This window comes from Sciurus carolinensis, chromosome 13 (genome assembly GCF_902686445.1).
Source record: "Sciurus carolinensis chromosome 13, mSciCar1.2, whole genome shotgun sequence".
Taxonomy (NCBI): domain Eukaryota; kingdom Metazoa; phylum Chordata; class Mammalia; order Rodentia; family Sciuridae; genus Sciurus; species Sciurus carolinensis.
This window is the reverse complement of record NC_062225.1, coordinates 17342435-17362423: the sequence shown is the minus strand read 5'-3', so window position 1 is coordinate 17362423 and position 19989 is coordinate 17342435. Positions and strand designations below refer to the sequence as shown.

Genomic DNA, 19989 nt, shown 5'->3' with positions numbered 1-19989 from the left:
TGGGAAACATCAGTGGAAGGTCAGAGTGACAGCCAACCCTTGAGCAGTTGAGCAGGTGGGCTTCTGGGGAACTGGGGGCCCACCAGGGCACAGCATCAACTCTGACCACTCCAAGGCCAATCTCATGGTGTGCCTGGGAAGTGAGGGTCCCTGGCTGTCTCTTGGTGCAGTTGCTCTGGGTGCTTAGTGCCAACGCTCTGGCAGAGTGTCTCTTTACTACCACATTCATGTCAGTACAAGGCCACCGCTGGGCAGCTACCCGGACAGACATGCCTGCTTGAGAGGTCCCACTTCTAGACCTGAGGCTGGGGCTGAGCTCACACATAGGCCCAAGAAAGCCCTCGCCAGCAGCTGGCTGTGCAGCAGGACTTGTAGGCAATCACTTCACTGCAAGGAGACTGGGAGGCTCCAGTCTGGCAGTAGTTGATGCGACTAGGTGTGCAGCACTGTCACCACCCTGATTGACAAGATGTATCGGGTGGGAAATCCGAGCAGGAGGCGGCGGGGACGTCCGCACGGTCCGTGGCCACGAAGTGGCAGCCGCAGGACTCACACCTACGGAGTTTGTGTCCAGGCAGGAAGCCCGGATCCTGTCGCATCCTGGGCGCGCCAGGTGAGCCGACAGCCCGGCAAGCGGGGTACCCCAGCCCTACAGTCCCGGAAAGGCGAAAGCGGAAGCGGGAACCGGAGCGCAAGCGCGGCGAAGCGGTCGCCGGGAGGGGCGGAGCCTAGCCAAGGCGGAACGTTGACCCGCAGAGGCGCCTGGTCGCGCCCAGGCGGTGGCTTTGCGGACGGCTAGCAGGTCCCGGCCAGCGGCGTGGAAGGTGAGCCGCGGGGAGCGGCCACGGACTCGGGGCCGAGACCCTCGCGCCAGGCCTGGGGACGGAGTGGGACCCGGGAGGGCGCTGCCGCCACCTTCGCAGGCTCCCTCCAGGATGCCTGTCCCTCAGGCCCTCCTCGTGGCTTCAGCACCGCGACGGCCGCCCGGCCCTGCGCTGTCCTCGTTCTCCCGAGGGCGGGTCCTCCGCGGGGACTCTGCTCACAGCCGGGTGTGGTCTCGGCTCCAGGGTCCTGTCCAGGGCGGCGTGGCCGCAGCAGCCTCGCCTGGGACCCGGACTCCAGGTGAAGAGGATGCCCGGCCAGCAGACGCCCTGCAGAGTGGAGGGCGACGGAGGAGGACCCTCCGCCAGGGCGAGGGAGGCCGCGTGGAGAGGAGCCGCCTCCAGGTACTTCGGTGTCCCCTGAAGGCCACCGGCAACCCGCCACCTTGTTTCTCTCCCGCGTCTCTCTCTCTTTCTTCCTCAACTTCCCGCCTCGAAACCCCTGCTGCTTTCTTCCTGCTCCTGGCTGACAGCGCCAGGAGACCCTCCGGTGTTTCAAGCATCAAGTGAAGCAGTGCAACATAGGAAGGTGTCTCTAGTGGAGCAGCGGCGAGAGCAGTGACTTAGGGAGGCAGCAAGGCGCTCGGTCCTGTGGGCTCCGGTTCCACCCTGGGAGAGAGTTGAATCAGATCGCTTTTGGCTCCACGCGATATGTAACATGGACAGATTCCCAGTGACGGGGGCTTATCGCTAAAATGTACTGTTTGCATGCCACCTTTCAGGCTTGCCTGAGCACTGGGTTCCTTTATTGGACTTCAGGAAACCATGAGATAGTCCCGTTGCACTTTTTGTTTTACAGATGAGAAATCTGAGCTGACAGGGGTTAAGCAGTTTCCAAAATGGTGAAGCCTAAGTTTTATTGAAAACCTAAATGTTTGCTGATGCGTGGTGTGGGTGGAAATATGCTCACAATGCCATGTGAGCAGGGATGTGTATTCAGCTTGGATGAGAATGAATTTGACAGCTCTAAGGAATGTGAAGTAGCATGCGTTAAAGAAATGAGGATGTAGGAAATGTCAGTCCTAGATTACAAGAGTGTGTGTAAGAGGTTATGCTTGCTTTTTTCCCTAATAACGAATACTTTTTGAGTTGAAATTGCATTTGCTATTTTCGAAATATGGAACAAAGTGTGGTGTTTGGTCCACTTCAAGATTTATTCAGTAGAATATCAGACTTTTTTTTTTTTTGTGGCAGTGTGGAAATGTGAGAGCAAGTTGGTGACATCTTTCAGCTGGATACACTGCCCAAAGAAGACCTCATATGTGTGCCAAGAAGCCAGTGATTCTACTGCAGAAAGCGCCATGGAAATGTACAGGTATTCTTTGAAAATATTCATCTTGGTTAAAAATGAGAGACTTATAAATAGTACATGGTCCTGTTTTTGTTTCCAGTGACTCCAGATGCATCTTGGTCACTGTGGTGGAAACTCACTACTTTACATTCTGTTTACCTGTTTTATTGTGTGTGTGTGTGTGTGTCTCTGTGTGTTTTAAATTTTATATGTCAAAATTACATTTACTATTTGTTGAGAAAACAAAGTTAGGGAGGAGTATTGTAAAAATTTTTGAAAAAGTAATTTTTGTTTTGCCCTTCATATACATTGCAGATTGTTTTAAGTGTGTTTTCTAGAGGAGTCAAGTTGAAATGTTACAGACACAAAGTTGTATGCCCAAAGATACTTGAATCCCCAAGTAGAATAATAAGATTGCCATTCCTCAAATCGAAATGTATTATTGTCCTAAGTTGCTTGATTCTCTATAACATGTGCATTTCTTTCTTTTCTTTTGTTTTAACCTAAAGGAAACAGATGGTAGAGTTCATTATTAGTGTAAGTGACTAAACTTTTTTGGACCCAGATTGAATTCAGGGTCACGCAACCACTGGGCCACATCCCCAACCCTATTGTGTATTTTATTTAGAGACAGGGTCTCACTGAGTTGCTCAGCACCTTGCTTTTGCTGAGACTGACTTTGAACTTGTGATCCTTTAGCCTCAGCCTCCCGAGCCGCTGGGATTACAGGGGTGTGTCAGCATGCCTGGCCGTGGATAAGCACTTGACCAAAAGAAAACACTTTCCCATGATAAAATAAAGTGGATCATAATTTTGGTAGGACATGAGGAATAGTTTGCCATGGATTCTGCTCCCCAATATCCAGTGTGGTGTAATGGATACCTTTATGTAGAACTTTGTCATCTAATTTCTTTCCAATAAGTTCTGCCAGATCCTGAATTTCACTCTCTGCACTCTGTGATCAGAGTCAAGAGAAAAGTGAAGATTTGATATAAATTAGTGAGTATGAAAAGAATATTGAAATGGCTTAATGACAAGTCACTGGTAATGTATCATGAGTTAGGAAAAAAGTGCACTTATCTCACAAATGGTCAACTTTCTCTTTTTCTTTTGGTTCTGGGGATTGAAAACAGGGGTGCTTTGCTACTGAGCATACCTCAAGTCCTTTTTATTTTTTATTTTGAGACAGAGTCTCAATAAGTTGTTTAAGGACTTGTAGGTTGTTGTAGTTGACCTGGAAATGACATGGCAATGGATGGTATTTTGTTTTTATTAACTGGGAGTAATTAAAATTTATTTCTTCTTAGTATGGAAGCATCAACCAGGTAGAGTCACTGAAATGTTCACCAGACAATGCCGTATAGTACCTGGTGAATGTTTCATTATGGAATTATGTCCAGTGTTCTGTCCAGAAGTCCTACTCTGGCCAGGGCATCTAGGTCAGCTAGACATCTCAGGGAAAGATCCCATAGACGGACTTGAAGAGGTTGTTATGTGGTTCTTACTTTGATACTTTGTCATTAGTCATGTCACTTGGTGGCAGGAGGCAGGGGTTGATTTTTATGTGTTTCACAAGACACTCCTGACTAGAGACTCTGGAGCCCAGCTTGATCTAGTGTTGAGGTGTGAGAGGGTCAGTTCCAGCATAGCCAGTAATTGCTCATCAGAGGGACACACAACCCTGTGACACACCTTGTCTGTGGGAATCCCCTGAGGAAACAGAAAGTAGAAGGGCTCAGCCTGACCCCTGTGTCTGTAGTGGGCTTCTGCTCTAAACCATGAATATCAAATGTGCTTAATTTCACTGTGCTCACAGAATGAGAATCACAAAGATAGTGTCAACTGTGAGCCAGTGTGAACTATGGTAGGGACGTTTTAGAATGTGATCACATTCTAGAAATAGTTTGAAGCGTTTTAGGGAGTCAGAGTTTAGGTTGCCTATTGTAATAAAGTTTCTCCTGGCACTCATAGTGAGTTGTAGACATTCAAATACACATATCCTGTCTGACACTGCTCTGATACACAAGGGAATGTGGACATTAACTGCAAAGAGTTTTCTTATGTTAATTTTAATGTGCAGAATTCCCTTGCTGACATGGTTGTTCTGGGACATCTGGTCCTAGAAGAAGAAGGTGTATTAGTAACCTGCTAGTCACCATCAAAGTATTCCTTGATCTGGAATCTTAAATGTGATGTTTATTCAAATCCCCTTAAATTTATAAAACTCCAGATTCTGACTTATCAGGGCTGGATGGGTGTCAACCACCCATGCAGCTATTTTGTGAAGAACCTGTTGACTGTCAAGGCTTTTGATGATGAATTTGTTTATGGAGACTGTAATTCTTCATAGATTTTTGCTTTGGTGAGTCTGAAAGTATCTGAGTAGATAATCATTCACTAACATACCTGCAAAAATCTCATTTAGTATGCATAACATCTTGGATGGGTAAATATCACCATTTCTGTTTTGCATAATGACACAATATTATTTTTTTCCCCCTAAGTATCCAAGTGTCTTGACCAAGCATTCTTGTTGGTAGATAGGAAAGCAAGAAGTAGAATTTGGAATTTCACTGTCATGTTTAAATCTATTGTTTTTAATCGATTGTTGTTGATACATGAAGATTTGCATCCACCACAGTTTTAGGCATTGACTTCCCCAGCAGTGGGCATCCAGATAGCCCTTAACTCGCAGTCAGCACAGATGAGGCAGCAAGGAACATGAGCATAAATATCCCTCTGCAAGTCCCCTTCTGAAACTGTTTAAGCATTATGTAGGTTACATACCCACAGGTAGAATATCTGGATCAAAGAATGTGTGCTCACTCTCTTGGCAGAGCACTGCCAGGTGGCTCTTGTGAACAGCTCAACCTGTCCATATTTCGCCAGCATTCTACCATCTACCTTTCTACCTTTTGCATGTTTAGTGGATACAAAGTGACAGCGCACTGTTTTCATTGGTATTTTTTCTTAACATGTCTTCAAATGCTTTTCACTTTGGGGGGCTTTTCTCATGTGAAAATGAGCTTCCTCCGGATCCCCCTGCCCATTCCGCTACTTGGCTTTATTCTTTTCTTGCCACACATGTATGTTCTCTGCAGTATGTTGGATAGTTTGTCCATTACAAGGACCAACAGGTCATCTACAACTTTAAAACAATTAGTCAAATTCCAACACATTAAGTGAGCACAGAAATTGGGCTACCATCTTGGGAAGAAAAATGTTGGATGATATATTCAAAACAGAAAGTTATATTTTATTACTTACAAAATAATAAAATAGTGAAGCCATAACAAGGACTGAGATAATATATATCCTCAGGATCTTAGACATTCTGATATAAATCTGTATCATTTGAAATATGAAATAGATATCATCTTTGGATAATGAAAGGGAAGTAGAGATATCAAGCAAAATGATTATGTGTTTAAAATTTTCTGGGATTTGGTTGAAGTGGTAAAGTTGTGTGTGTTAATGAATGTAGCAAATAAGTTGATAACTGTTTCAGGCAGCCATTTAGGTGCCATCAAAGTGAGGTTGTTGGCTGTGTGTCCTGTATCTGAGGAAAGCTAGGCCTGTTCAGTGACATGGAGCCATCACTGTTGGGATAGCCACTCTGGTACCCCTGCAGCCTGAGTGCAGTATTGAACAGGCAATGTGTGAGGTTCCTTTTCCTAACCTTCAGGCTACACGTGCACATTTGAGAATGATCCCTAGCCATTTTCTCATCCTTTGGGTCGTTCCCGTCATATGTTCTGTGAGGCATTTTATGTTTAATAATAACAGAATATTTAATAAAGAAAACCTTGTGGTTTGTGTAGTATAATATTTAATAGGTTCGTTCAGAAAGCAGAAATTCTATTTAAAGTTATTTGCATCTGAGTCAAAGGAAACATTTGCAGGCATCCTGGAAAAGACAAAGGTTCTATCTTTATTTCTGTCATCATCTGTTTTTTTGTTTGAGCAAAATTCACAAATTGGCAGCCCATTCCATCAGATGTGTGATTGGACGCCATTTAAATAACCCACTTTTAGAGTTTCGATATTTTTCCATGAATGCTGCATTTTTTTCACCCTTATTAAAGCTGAAGGTCTAGGGCCCACATGCCAGTGGTTAGGTGGAACGTGTTCTTCAGTTTGGCATATCCCTCCCGCGGTATCCCTGAGGTCATCTGTTCAGTTGGCTTTCTTCCTCCTGCTACCTCCCTGGCTTCCATAGTTTCCACATGTTGAATGTGACCTGGGGACCCCAGTGCTGCAGCATTGCATTCTCTGATTATCACAAGTCCCCCTTTTCAGTTAGCCATGCCTGACATAGCCGGTCGTATTTATAAGGCAACGTTAGATTATAAAAACTCAATTCTGTGTAGTCCCATGTCAAAGAGCATTAGGCAGGAATATAGCATACAGAAATATTAAGTAAAGAACACAGTTTTTTAAATGTCATACATTGAAAAATTGACACATCTCTGACACAGTTTTTATTTTTTGGGTGTCTGATTTTTAGGGAATTAGAGCAGATACGTGATAGCGAAATGTGAAGCCTTCCATCCATGTTATTCTTTTTATTTCCTGATTACTTTTATGAAAAAGGACAAGATACTTGTTCCAGTGCAGATGTTTCCCACTTGTATGAATGGATGCTGGCCATAAGGTCCTCATAAAGGTCCTCAGGTGTGAAGTTACAAAATGCGTGGTAAGTATGGAGGAGGATGGGTGGAAGAATTCTCCTACTCAAACAGAATTAGGGAAGGCTGCACCTGCTGTGAGGTGGCTGGGGCGCCTGGGATCCTGCCACAGAGTGGGATTCCAAACCTCAGATTCACTGAACCCAGGCCAAAAAGTTGTAGCTGACCTGTTGGTCCTTGTAATGGACAAACTATCCAACATACTGCAGAGAACATACATGTGTGGCAAGAAAAGAATAAAGCCAAGTAGCGGAATGGTACTTGGATGCTTGCATATTGTGGTTGACACTAACATTGTACTTGGTGAGTGGCAGGAAGTCAGTACTGAAGTTGAGCTCTTGTTTTCTAGCAGCTGTGCTCAAGATCCTTGGTGTGCCTTCTGCAATTCTGGCTGTGCTCTTCAAGTTCTTCAAGTTGACTTCCTGGTTATCAGCATCATGGTCTTCTGCCCTTGGAGCATGGCAAAGCATTGTTCCATGAATGTGATAGATGGTCACGTGGAAGGTTCCAGGGAGGACAGATCATTGATAACAGATGCCAATCTATGTGCCTCACCAATGAACTATTTTTTTCTGTTTTGGTTTTAAGGAGGACAGTGCCTTCCAACACTTCCATGCACCTGGAACCCAGGCATCTGTTTCACTTCAAAAGAAGCATTCATGATTAATTTGAAGAGGGCATGAGAAGAAAGAGCTGAGTTGCTGTGCAACCCAGCCTTGCAAATAGGTTAGAAGAGAGAAGAGTTGCTTCATGAGATATTATGACATTTTTCCTGAAAGTCCCACACACAGGTGAGTCCCCAACATATTTAGAAGCCATTTCAGAAACCATTTTTACTGAGTTGAATCAGAACCCCTGATGATGTGGAAGAGCCACAAATGGTTTGGATATTAATCGTGTATTTCATTCCTCAATGCATTGCTCAATCCAGCCTTCCGCCCGAGCACATGAGCTTCTGCTCAAATCGCAGTGAGTGCTCTTGCTTTGTGAGAGCATCACCCTGATTCAGTGAGCCCGATGCAGGCTGCAGCCACTCAGTGATCTTGTGAAGGCCTATTGATGTGGCTGGTCTCTGGCATCCTCGTCCAGCCCTGCTTAGAGTAGGGGGTTAAGGGTCCAGGCAGGTACCTTGTTACTCTCGACCTCCATTGCCATTGGGCCTCTCCAGTGTCCCTGGACTATAGCCTGCTCTTTTGGCCTGGGTTCAGTGAATCTGAGGTTTGGAATCCCACTCTGTGGCAGGATCCCAGGCGCCCCAGCCACCTCACAGCAGGTGCAGCCTTCCCTAATTCTGTCTGAGTAGGAGAATTCTCCCACCCATCCTCCTCCATACTTACCACGCATTTTGTAACTTCACACCTGAGGACCTTTATTCATGTACTTAGTTCTTAGTGACAATGGTTGCTAAGACTAAGTCACGTGTTCAAGGTCACACTGCTTGCGTGGTAGGGCTAGAGCACTGATCTTCCTCAATTTTGTGGGACTCTCTCATTTAAAGTATGACTGCCTCTGAAACACACACACACACACACATTTGGAGTGTTAAAATTCTTGGCACTGCCTCTTTAGCAAGTATATATTCTCTTCCAATTTGGAATTTCTTACACATTCCCGTTTGGATTGTGGAGGTAATGCAGGAGAAATTTCATTTTAACAAAAGGGCAGAAACAACAAATAACAGTCCTACTTTTTACACTAAACATCTGTAATTAACATCCCTTTCTGTGTGGTTCTGTGAGAGGCTCCTTTGAATTTTGAAGAATAATTTGCTGGAGAGCAAGGTCACAAGAAATAGATATCAATCACTCTCAAGTGTTTTGAAGTAAAGAATGTGTTCAGGGTGTGAATACTTTTGGGTCAGTTCCTACTGCTCCGCCACCCGTCAATCATTTATTCCGTTGGGTTTATGGTGTGGTTTCAGTAACACAGGCACCAGCCCCCATGGTGTGTGCCTAGCCCTTTCCCCACATAGGCTGAGTGGGCCCTTGTCGTGCCTCATGGCTGAGACCGTGCAGTCGTTAGTGTGTGTCTGTGGCCCAGATCTGACCTGCATGGCCAACTGCAGGCAGGTCGTAGGCTGCTTCAACCAAACCCTGCAAACTGGGTGGCCTCCGGCAGAGGAGAGACCTTCCCTCCAGCCCCAGAGACTCAAGGCAAGAGGTGTGGGCTCTCCCAGGGCCACGCTCCCTTCCAGGGTTCCCAGGGAGTGTCCTCCCCAACTCTCCCTGCTCTTGCCCATCCTCCTGCTGCTGCCCACGATCCGTTGTTCTTGTCTGGGGCATTCAGGCTCTGCCTCAGATTTCACACAGCCTCTTTCCCCAGGCCTCCCTGGGTCTCTGTTCAAACTCTCCTCTTCCTATAAGAATACCAAACATTGGATTTGGGGCCCATTTAGACTGCTTCCACCATGTAACCTCTTCTTAGTTTGATTCTGTGCAAAGACTTTCCCCACAAGCTTGCACCGACTTTTGGGTGAGCAAGAATTTTCAGGGGACACTCTTCTATAACATACACTGGCCTTCCTTCAGATCCCTCCCCACTGAGGCTTCCTGGCGTCCCTTGTCCTAGTTGCCATCATGGCAGGTTCCCTCCTTCTGGCTGAGAGGACCTAGTGACCTGGGAGTTCACTCTCTCTGAAACCACCAACACTCTGCAGTGTTCCCCATGGGACCCTGCAGAGTTTCCCTTTGAACCTGCTCTGTGAGCTGTGTAACACGTCCTAGATGAGTGGAATGACCCCCTCCCTCCTGAAAGTCCAATGCTTGACATCCTTTGAAGTAAGTCATTATTTTGGATTGCTTCCTCAGTGGGCAGGTGCTTGGATCCTCTCCAAGCAAGTCTTCCAGCCTGAAACCAGATGTGTACAGACTTTGGCTTGAAGGATTTCAACTCCTATAAGCCTTGGCTGCAGTTTTTCCTGCCCTTGATGCAAAGGAAGAAAAATGCATTTGGCCCTGTGCTCATCCTTCTCCCTCCATGGTCCCAGCAGCTGCGAATCAAAAGTCTTAGGAAAGAAGTTGTATCTCAGTGGACAGATACTTGTCATTGTTTCCTAGATCATCCAGGATTATGGAGAATTACGTTGCCATTTCATTGTATTAGGTGTCTGTCAGGGAACAAGAAGAAGTTCTCATTCTGAGAACATTCTGACCTTTACGATAAGCAGCACTCCAGGGAGCATTTTGCGGTTGCCTCCCCTGCGCAAACGCCCTGCAGCTGACTCAGGCACCCTGCAGCTGACGGCTGACGGCTGACGGCTGACGGATTCCCGGAGCGCACCCCTTCCCACTGATAGTGGGAAGGCTGATAGTTCTGCCTATGGCCCGTCCCTGCTTCTCTTCCGGGATTTCACCTTCCTGCCGGCGCGAACTTGCACCTTATCAGGAGCCCAAAAGAAAAACACAGCCAACCAGCCTGTGTCTCATCATACCCCTCATTCCCTCAGCATAAATACCCATGAGAACAATAAAAATTTGCAGCTTGATCAGAATTCCTGTCTTGCTGTCACTCCCTGTGTCTCTTGTCTCTTCATTCCTTCTCTCTTAGGTTCGCCGTCCTGCATTGATGTCCCGCGGGTCGGGACAGGTGTCAGAAGCCATAAATACAGGAAGAAAATATGCATTGTTTATGTACAAATACTGTAGCATTTTTAAGAGACTTGAGCATGTGAGGACTGTGGCATTCTTGGTGGTCTTAGAACAAATCTCCCATTTGTTTCCTGTGATGTTTCTGATTTCCAGACTTGAGTACCTTCAGGACTTCACTGTGAGTCAGCCCCGTGGGAATGTGGTAGGTGGGCTGTCGGAGGTGGTGTGCAGAAGCTCAGGAAGGACTTGTAAGACCACATCCAAGACCACAACCAGGAGCAGAGAAGGGAGCCCTCTCCCCACGTTTCAAGCTTAAGTCTTGTTTTATAACAAGATCATGACTTGTGAAATCTTGCAGACATTCTGAGTCATTCCAAGAAGTTTGGTTCTGGGGAGCATGGGATGTCATTCTGGTTTGTCTTCCACATGATGTGTTACCAGGTGAGAACTTGGAGTCTCCTTCCTTGGGAAGGGGCTACTCAAAGAAGCCCTTGTTCCTGTTTTACCTTCTGCCAAGGAGGACACAAGAAGATTATCGGATTAGACACCTGACTTGCAGCCTCCAGAGTTTGAGAAATAAAACCTGTGCTATAAGTAACCCAGTCTCTTGCGTTCTGGCATCACAACACAAACAATCCTTGAGAGTCAATCAGCAATCCCCTTGCTTTTAAATTGTGGTCAAGTACACCAAACACCCCTTTGTAATTCAGAGGCATTAAGCGTAGTCCTGTTGCTGTCTAGACATCACCACCATCCGTCTCCAGAACTCATGTGGACATGCTCTTGCCACCAGACTACTTCTAGTGCCTTCCCTAGTCCTAAGAAAAGAACATTCTTCTTTGTTTTTTTGAAGTGGATTATTGGGAATCCTTCTTTATGTTTTTAAGAACTGGTTTACTGGGAATCTGAGATTAGTGAAATCCTACAAAATTTGTCTTTCTGTGGACACCATCAATTTTAAGTGGATGCAATTCACCCCCACTCCTGGGGATCCAGGTCCACTGCCAACTCCACAGGTGTCTCAATCGGACCCTCAGTGACAGGCAGTGGTGACTGCACATGAGCTTTGTATCCATGTCAGTGGACAGCTGTGATCCCAGGATCTAGGGTGTTGGTTCCCAGCCCACGGGTTCCCTCCTCCTCCATGTGTTTGTGGGCCATTCTGAAGGTACTTGGAGGATGAGTCCTGAGCCAGGGGGAGGGGCCGTCCCGGTGGTGGAGGGGACTCTTGTCTAGCCAGGCATTGTGTCGTGGGTCACGATAGACTAGAAGTATGAGCAATGCCTATATTCTCCCGGACTGAGTGGACCCAGCCTATGTGCTGCGAATTGTGACCTCCTGAATCATAGGACCCAGGAATCCCAGAGGAAAGGGCTAGTCCAGAGCCAGTGGAACCTCAGTGTGTGTAAGAGCACTTTGGTGCTGGGAGGCAGGGAAACATTGTGCTGACACGTGATGCAGATATGCATGCTTGAAGGTCAGGTAGAGTTGCTGAGGAGCAGCCTGGGATGGCATGTGGATTCCCCACCTCCTCACACCTGGGGCATCCCAGGGCTCTGAGAAGCACAGCAGCAGGGTGAGCACTGAGGGAGTCCTCTGTCTCTGCAGAGAGTGAAGAGGGAGTCCTCTTCAGGGCCCCCAGCAACTCCATATAAAACCACCTCTGATCCCAGAGTCCTGGGCATCGTATTGTGGCTCACTGGGTTCCCACACGTCTCTAACTTGCAGATCCCTCTTGGCTCCCTCTCCACTCATTCCTTTGAAGATGAAACCCTGGAGGGTGGCATTCCCATCATCAGAGGTTTCCAGACATATTCCATGGATTTCTGGGACCTGACGGGTCACCGTAGTAGGGTGGGTGTTCAAAAAGCACCCTGGGATGCATCAGGACAGTCGAGACTGAGGAAGGAGAGAAGTAGGTCTGATCAAGCAGACTAGAGAGTGGAATGGGGAGTTCTGGCAAGGGGGCAATTGTGATGTGGAGAAATGGTATGCTGATGGTGGGTGTGATGTCCCCATGCTTCCCAGGTTTAAGATGCCCACAGAGTGTTCTCGAATAAACACAGTGGGAGGTCCATTGTCCACCATTTTCCTGTGGAAGAAGTATGAGGCCCCCTTAGTACGTAGGAGCCTTCTAAGTGAAAGCCTCACGTCTGTTAAACGATTGATTGAAAAAACAAAGTGAATGGGCCTGTGACTCAAGGGCCATCCATGTTCCCAGAATTTTCTGGTGGGCGTAGTTCATCCATTCATCAATCACTCACCCTCTAGTGTCCTTGGGTCTTTAGAAAATGCTCTCCCAAACCTGGGTTTCCTGAAGAGAAATCATCTTGGGGTCTTGGGGGAAGATCTTGGGGTCTTGGGTTCTGCAGAGGGGGTTGGTACACTGGGCATCTTACCCATGGTCTTTTTGTAGCCCACTGGTCTTCATTTGGGAATGTGTTAGGGCACTAACCTTGGTTAGGGTGAGGACACCCTGGGACCAGCAGAGGGAAAGAGGGACAAGGGAGACTGATATTGCCCCTGGATTTGAGAAGACTTACTACTTTGCACCTGGGAAGATGAGAGCTCATTGCCTGGAGGACACCCACACTCAGGTCAAGGTTTTCAGAGCAGTGTCCTTTCTGGGGTACAGGGCTGGTTTTAGCCACCAGGAACACCAATGCTCTCCATTGTAGTGGAGCAATTGGAGCCAGGGAAGAGGCCTGTGTTCTTGCTTTGTCCACAGCATCCCATGTCACAGGTCCTCTCCTCACTAGCATTCCTGGATAAAAGAAGCCACTCAGGCAGGAGTTTCCAATGTCCTCTCATCTGTTCACTCATCCCTGTGACCCGGCAGTCACCCATCCAAGGGTCCTGTCACCTTGGACGTGGCTCAGATAGTCACCACCATGAGCTCTGCACTGCAGTAGCTGCAGATATGCAAAATCTCAAAGCAAATGCACATGAAAGAAAGGAGCAAGAGCCGAGGCCAAAATAGGGCCTGGGGTGACCAGGAAAGCTGGAGTCACTTGTGGGGAACTCAGAATCATTTCAGTGAGGTGGCACTGCCTCTGGAACGAGAGTGTCAAGAGGGGGGCCAACACTGCTCATTGTGGAAACACTGTGTTGGGAAAGGCGTGGCCACACAGGAATGAGTTTGTCCACAGGAGGAGGTTGGATTAATGGCTGATGTGGCTTGGAGGGCCTGGGCAGAGAGGGATAGGCTAGTGCATACCAAAAAGCCTGGAGGCTTCCTTGATGTCCACAGTTGTGAAACATCACCCCTCTACGTCATGACTGACAATGTCGGGCATTGATGAGGTTAGTTTCTGTACACCTGCATCCAAGGTGGCTCAGCTGGACACCTCTGTTTTCATGTCTCAGGAGGCTGGGACTGCAGGCTCCTTTAAGGTTCAGCTGGGAGGATCTGCCTCTGGGCTCGTGCCTGTGTTCTTGGGAGGATCCAGGTTGGCTGAACCTCAGTGCATCTCTGGTGGGAGGATGGGTGGTGTCATGCCTTTATCACAGGGTTGTGTCCAGAGGACATCTCATGATGAATCAATTTGATTGCCTGCATAAAGAATGGAAGTGAGGACTGGGGATATATCTCAGTTGGTAGATTACTTGCCTTGCCGGCACAAGGCCCTGGGTTCTAATCCCCAGCACCACAAAAAAAAAAAAAAAAAAAAAAAAATGAAAGTGCGACAGGGAAGAAATACTGGAGATAGGGATCCAGACAGAAGTCATAGACTTCCCAGAACTCCATCCTGGAGATGATATGCCAATAGCCTCAAAAATTGAACAAGACTTTAAAAGATAAAAAGATCCACCATGTTCATGGATAGACAGAATTAATATCATTTAAAATGGTAATTTTTATCAAAAGCAATACAGATTCAATGCAATCCCTATCAAAAGACCAATGGCATTCTTCACATTACAAAAACAATCCTAAAATTCATTTGGAAGAATAAAAGACCAAGAATAGCCAAAGCAATTCTAAGCCAAAAAAACAATGTTGGAAACATCAAAATACCTGACTTCAAATTATAATACAGAGTTAAAGTAACAAAAACTAATTGATACTGGCATAGAAACAAACACATACACAAATAGGACCGAATAGAAGACACAGAGACAAACCCACACATCTACAGTCATTTGAGTCTTGTCAATGGTGCCAAAAACATACACTGGAGAAAAGACAGCCTTTGTAAGGAACAATGCTGGGAAAAGTAGTTATCCATATGAAAGAGAATGAAACTACACCCTTATCTCTCACCCTGGACAAAAACCCGGATCAAAGACCTAGGAGTTTTAGACCAGAAACTATGCACTCACATTTGGGGTCAACATTCCAGCATACAGGTACAGGCAATGACTTTCTCAATAGGACCCCTAAAGTTCAAAAGTTAATCAATGCAAGGGCACAAAATTAAAAAGCTTCAGCACAGCAAAGGAAGCAATTAGGAATATGGAGAACCTACATAATGGGAGAAAATCTTTGCTAGCTAATCTTCTGACAGGATTAATAACCAGAATATATAAAGAACTCAAAAAAACTTCACACCAAAAAAAACCAAATAATGCTATTAATTAATGGGCAAATGAATTAAACAGACAATTCTTCAAATGTTGCCAAAAGCTCTGTCCTTTTTGTAATACAAAGCTGCTCTCCCCACCCTTTCCGTTGCAGCCATTTCCCTGCCTCCCAACTACTGTCAGTCTGTGAACATCCTAGCTAGCTATTGGTTCATCAGTCAGCTTGCAAGTATCCTCCATAATTGGTCCCTGTAAGCTCGGTGGAATTCAACTGCTTAAGGGTAGCTACCCCGCCATCTTTTCTCATGCTTTTCTCTCTCCCTGACTCACTTTCTTTCTCCTTCTCACTTTTCCACTCTCTCTAGCGTGCACCCTTTCTCTTTCCCTTTCTTTTCCTCTCATATTCTCTTTTACCCTGCAGGGAGACATTTTGTTTGCTTAATGAACTCCCTTATGTGATTTCCCATGTCTGGTGTGGTTTTTGTGGGATCCCTTACACTTATCCCCAGTGTCATTCCAATAATGGGGACATGATTTGGGAAAAGGGAAAGAAGATTTATTGCTTTGCTAGCAAAGTAGAAACACAGGGGACTCCTGTCCCAAAGGCTGTAATTCTCCCATCAGCAGGAACAGGGGACTTTTAAAGAGGTGACTCAAAGGCTACATTCCCCATGTTCTCTGTCTGGAGTTGTAATTCACATGTTAGTTTGGGAGATAGTAATTTCTGAGATTTTCTGGTACCATCCCCAAAGTCTAGATTACTTCGTTCCTGTGGTGGGTGTGTGCTCAGAGACAGATTACCCTCCTCCCCCGACTGCTTCCCCTGAGATTAGGGAGGGGTGGGATTAGGGAGGAGCAGGAGAGAGGAAGAGAAACATATTGCAGTGGCAGAGAAGCAAGGGTTATATTCAAAGCGTACAGTGAACACTGTTACAGAACCACCATATGACCCAGCTATACCACCCCTTGGTATCCTAAAGAATAAAAAATTGTCATAGAACAGTGGTACACACATACCCATGTTTGTAGCATCACAATTCACAGCCAAACTATGAAACCAGCCTAGGGGTCCAACAACAGATGAATGGATAAAGAAAATGTGATATATACAGACAAAGGAGTTTTATTCGGCCATGAAAAAAAATGAAATTGTCATTTGTAGGAAAGTGGAGGGAACTAGAGACCATTATTTTAAGTGAACTAAATCAAACTCAGAAGATCTCATATGTGGAGACTAGAAAGGAAAAAGGAAAAGAAAGTTGGAAGGGGCAGGGAATCTCAAGAAAATCAAAGGGAAATCAGTAGAGGAAAGGGATGGGGGAGGGAGGGGAGAATGCCGGCGAGGGATATTGGTCAAATTATGTTGTTGTTTTGTGTGTACTGGCATAAGATCGGCTATTTTGCTGCCACCATTATTCTACTTCCCCCACACCACTTTACAATCCAGATTGTTAGCCGGTGAACTTCCTAGCCAGTAATTGGTCCAGATAGTTAGCCTGCATGAAAGAATGAGGCGACACTAACTGTAGTCCACCAGAGAAGTTCCACTTTATTCAGAGAATGTGCACACTTTTATAGAGTGGAGAGAAGTCTCATAGGCCAGGGCATGGGACGGGGTGGTAGGTAATTGGGCAAGCTTTGTCGCTAGGGGATTGAGACAGGGCGGTGGAGAGTGATTGGGTGAGGGGCCACGCCATCGGGAAACTGACACTCCGGAAAAGAAGCAGGATATGCACCATATTGCCGAGGTGTGGTTCCAAGAGAGAGGGGTGGGGCTTTTGCAGCTTCTTGTGGGGGGTTAGGCCTTATACTGCTAACCTCCTCGCCAGCCATTGGTCCGTTGTTATTGGCCTGCAAAATTCCACTACTCAAGAATAACTCCCCAGCCATTCTCTCTCTCCCTTGCTCTCTTGTGCACGTACTCTTGTGCTCTCTCTCTCATTTCCTCTCTCTGTCTTTCTCTCTCCCTCTCTCACCCTTCAGGGAGACACACAGCCTGTCCACTTAATAAAATCTCTTGCTTGAGTTTCTGCGTCCAGAGTGGTTTCTGGGTCCTTTCAGTGTACCTGTACAAATATGTAACAACAAATCCCATCAATAGGTACAATTATAATGCACCAGGAAAAAAAATCTGAGCAAGTTATTTAGAAATATGATGGTGAACACCCAAAGAAAATCTAAAAGTAGCTGGCTCTGTAGAGAGGACGTAAGGTCATAAAAAAGGAGAAAAATTAATGGAATTAATTAATTTTTCCATAATAAGGATTTTTTGTTTTGTTTTGGTACTGGAAATTGAACCCAGGGATGCTTTACCACCAAGCTATTTTGCCAGACTTTTTAAATTTTATTTTGAGACAGGACTTGCTGAGAGGCTGACTTGAACTTGTAATTCTCTTGCCTCAGCCTCCAGAGTCTCTGGGATTACCGGCCTGTAATACAAAACTGCTCTCCCTGCCCTTTGCATCACAACCTAGCTTGTCAGTCTGAAAGCTGCTCCCCTGCCCTTTCCGGTGCAGCCATTTCCCCGCCTCCCAACTACTGTCAGTCTGTGAACATCCTAGCTAGCTATTGGTTCATCTTGCAAGTATCAGCTTGCAAGTATCCTTCTCCATTATTGGTCCCCTGTTAGCCCAGCGGAATTCAACTGCTTCAAGGTAGCTACCCTGCCATCTTTTCACTCCTACACACTTACTTTCTCTCTCCTACTCGCTTTTCCACTCTCTCTAGCGCGCGCCCTTTCTCTTTCCCTTTCTTTTCCTCTCATTTTCTCTCTTACCCTGCAGGGAGACACTCTGTTTGCTTAATAAACTCCCTTATGTGATTTCCCGTGTCCGGAGTGGTTTCTGTGGGATCCCTTACAAGGCCTACACGAAGTAGGAAGGGATGACATTTCTCCACCAGGAAATGAAGCTGAGAAAATACGTTATATTGCTGCTCATTTGGCCCTTATGCAGAGTAGACATAATGTCTGCCAGATCAAGGAAATTATTCCATTATAGATTGGATCATCTTGAGCATTGGAGAGGGATGACCAAATGAAGTGGTTCTGCCAGAACAGGAAACCCATGGAAAAACACTGAGGAAGTCCTAGGTTTTCTGCAACTATTGGACATGCAACAGTCATTTTTGCTCAGGTGTTTCTAGGAGCTGATAAAACCACTTTTATGGTCAGAATGAAAAACAAACTTATAAAATGCCCCTCCAAAATGGTATGGCTCCTTTGTCTTCCTCCTCAGCTGGGTTGTTCCAGACAGCATGTTTATGAGATGGGTGAGGCCATTGTGGGAGAAACTAAAGGTAGCTGGAACAGGGTATGACTTTCTCAAAGCCTGATAGGAAAAAGGGACAAATAAGAATGGGAGGGAAAGGGCTGGGGTTGTAGCTCAGTGGTAGAGTACTTGTCTCACATGTGTGAGAAACTGGGTTTGAGTCTCAGCACCGTGTATAAATAAAAAAATAAAATAAAAATCCATTGATGACAAATTTTTTTTAATGGGAGAGAAAGAAATAGGACCAATTAAGATAATAAGAAAGCAGATGCAACATGATTTGCTTTGTGTCAGCACTACAGAGAAAAGATTACAAAAAACAAATTAGTGCAATCTGATTTGCCCTATGGAAGGAAAAGTCCCAACAATAGTATCTGCCTCGCCCTTCTACCCCAACTGTGGTGGAAGGTCGAGAATTTCCTAGATGGAGGATGGATTCCCTGTACTCCTGTGAGTAGGGGTGGTGCCAAGGTCATCCTAAAGTGAGGGCCATGCAGGCCACCAGAGGCCTCACATGGAGCTCAGTATTTGTCTTCCAAGACCAAGGAAAAGATCATTGTTCTGGTAGATAAAGATGTTGAATATATACTGATCCACAGCAACCCAGCACATTTCTGGGGCCCTGGGAATGGATATGGAGGTGGATATGGAATTGAGAACCATCAGAATAAAACAAGTATTATTGCATCTAGGAATTGGGAAAGCAACCATTCCATATTTGGTGCTAATCTCCCTGGCACAATAATTGTACTCATCCACACACAAGGCGATGTGCTGTCAACCCCAACAAGATCCATCTGTGAAGTTCCCAGGGGTGGTCTGGCTGGGTAAGATTCATTTGGTTCCCAGTATACTGCAAGATAAAAGGCAAACCTTCTCCATCTCCTGTACAGGCCATGTAGGCTTTTGTGGGGCTCCTGGGCTCTGGCAGTCCTCCTCTCCTCATCTATTTCAAAGCCTACACCTGCTGTATCTGCTGATTAAGAAGGGAGTCACAGGGCTGGGATTGTGGCTCAGTGGTAGAGCGCATGCCTCATGCGTGTGAGGCACTAGGTTTGATCCTCGGCACCACATAAAATGAATAAATAAAATGAAGGTATTGTGTCAGGGACCAAGAAGTTCTCATTCTGAGAACATTCTGACCTTTACAATAAGCAGCAGCGCCCCTCCCCCCCCTCCTGGCTGATAATTCTGACAGTATGGCGCCTATGGCGCCCACGGCTTCTCTTCCGGGACTACACTTTCCCGCCGGCGTGAACTTCACCTTCCCGCCAGCGCGAATTTGCACCCTATCAGGAACCCAGCAGAAGAATACAACCAACCAGGCTGCACCTCGTCATACCCCTCATTTCCTCAGCATAAATACCCGTGAGAACAATAAAAATTTGCAGCTTGATCAGAATTCCTGTCTTGCTGTCTCTCCCTGCGTCTCTTGTCCCTTCATTCCTTCTCTCTTAGGTTTGCCGTCCGCGTTGATGTCCCGTGGGTCGGGACAGTATTGTGTCCATCTACAACTAAAATATATATATATATATATTTTTTAATGTGTTTGTATATATACATATATACGTGTGTGTGTGTGTGTGTGTGTGTGTGTGTATAAAGAAGGGAACAACATGGAACAGGTGCGTTCCCCAACAGGAAGCATTTGAAAACTGAAGGATGTCAATAGGCCAGGTGCAGGCTCTGGGCACCTGTCTGCCTGGTGTGCTAATGCAGTTAGTCACCTGAACAGCACATGGCATGAGT

At 46.1% G+C, this 19989-nt stretch overlaps 1 long non-coding RNA gene across 2 annotated transcripts; it reads left to right on the top strand.

The window, feature by feature from the left end:
- Positions 1–713: 713 nt before the first annotated feature.
- LOC124963078 (uncharacterized) lies at positions 714–10287 on the top strand. Of its 2 annotated transcripts, XR_007104644.1 has the most exons (5): positions 714–824; positions 1068–1226; positions 2076–2196; positions 7449–7651; positions 9668–10287. It is a non-coding gene; the product is annotated as an uncharacterized LOC124963078 (long non-coding RNA). The 2 variants fall into 2 exon arrangements; XR_007104643.1 differs by having other exon boundaries at positions 726–1226.
- Positions 10288–19989: the final 9702 nt, after the last annotated feature.